The following is a 1,322-nucleotide window of genomic DNA, read 5'->3' as shown; positions in this document are numbered from 1 at the left end:
CGCTGTCTTAGGGATCTTACAATACTGACATTGCAGTTTATCCCATTTTCATGCAGGTCAGCCGTAAACCTGGACATATTTCTTCTGGTATTTTTCAGAGACAACAGACAGGTCAGTTTACTGTCATTAGTTGTTTTAACCCTGACCTTTCTTGCCTGCCGCCTGTAAAGTGTTATTGCCTTCAGGAATTCTTCAGATTTTCATGAGCAGTAATTGCTTGTAATTCATTAAACAAGCATGAAAAAGCATTGTCAAAAGTGCTTCCATTAATTATCTGTAAAGTGCAGCATCCTGAAAAACACACTTTTTCTTGGTTAAGATTAGATATGTATATGTTATATATTGAATATGCTTGACTGCCTCAATGAGATTCGCAAGGTAGGAAATGCAGCTGGAGCTCCCTCAAATAAGAACCACACACACACACCTTACTTAAAAGGAGGCTGTTCTTGCATTGGCCGGGAATCGGACCCAGGTCTCCCGCGTGGCAGGCTAGAATTCTACCACTGAACCAACAATGCTTGACTGTTTTGAAGAGATGCGCAAGGTAGGAAATACAGCTGGAGCTCCCTCAAATAAGAACCACACACACCTTACTTAAAAGGTGGCTGTTCTTGCATTGGCCGGGAATCGGACCCGGGTCTCCCGCGTTGCAGGCGAGAATTCTACCACTGAAACACCAACGCTTGACTGGCTGGAGGAGATGCGCAAGGTAGGAAATGCAACTGGAGTGCCCTCAAATAAAAACCACACACACCTTACTTAAAAGGAGGATGTTCTTGCATTGACCCGGAATCAGACCCGGGTCTCCCGCGTGGCAGGCTAGAACTCTACCACTGAACCACCAACACTTGATTGACTCCAGGAGATGCGCAAGGTAGGAAACGCAGCTGGAGCTCCCTCAAATAAGAACCACACACACCTTACTTAAAAGGAGGCTGTTCTTGCATTGGCAGGGAATCGGACCCGGGTCTCCCGCGTGGCTGGCAAGAATTCTACCACTGAAACACCAACGCTTGACTGGCTGGAGGAGATGCACAAGGTAGGAAATGCAACTGGAGCGCCCTGAAATAAAAACCACACACACCTTACTTAAAAGGATGATGTTCTTGCATTGACCCGGAATCAGACCCGGGTCTCCCGCGTGGCAGGCTAGAACTCTACCACTGAACCACCAACACTTGTTTGGCTCCAGGAGATGCGCAAGGTAGGAAACGCAGCTGGAGCTACCTCAAATAAGAACCACACACACCTTACTTAAATGGAGGCTGTTCTTACATTGCCCCGGGAATCGGACCCAGGTCTCCCGCATGGCAGGCGAG

General features: G+C 47.6%; 1 non-coding gene across 1 annotated transcript; it reads right to left on the bottom strand.

Moving 5' to 3' along the window:
* Positions 1-615: 615 nt before the first annotated feature.
* Positions 616-686, bottom strand: trnac-gca (transfer RNA cysteine (anticodon GCA)). Its single transcript has one exon. It is a non-coding gene; the product is annotated as a tRNA-Cys (tRNA).
* Between the last annotated feature and the right edge of the window lie 636 nt (positions 687-1,322).

The sequence above is a fragment of the Sinocyclocheilus rhinocerous genome, unplaced genomic scaffold (genome assembly GCF_001515625.1).
Source record: "Sinocyclocheilus rhinocerous isolate Xijiao unplaced genomic scaffold, SAMN03320098_v1.1 scaffold30864, whole genome shotgun sequence".
NCBI lineage: Eukaryota > Metazoa > Chordata > Actinopteri > Cypriniformes > Cyprinidae > Sinocyclocheilus > Sinocyclocheilus rhinocerous.
Note: the sequence above shows the minus strand (reverse complement) of the source record. Positions and strands in the feature narration are given on the sequence as shown.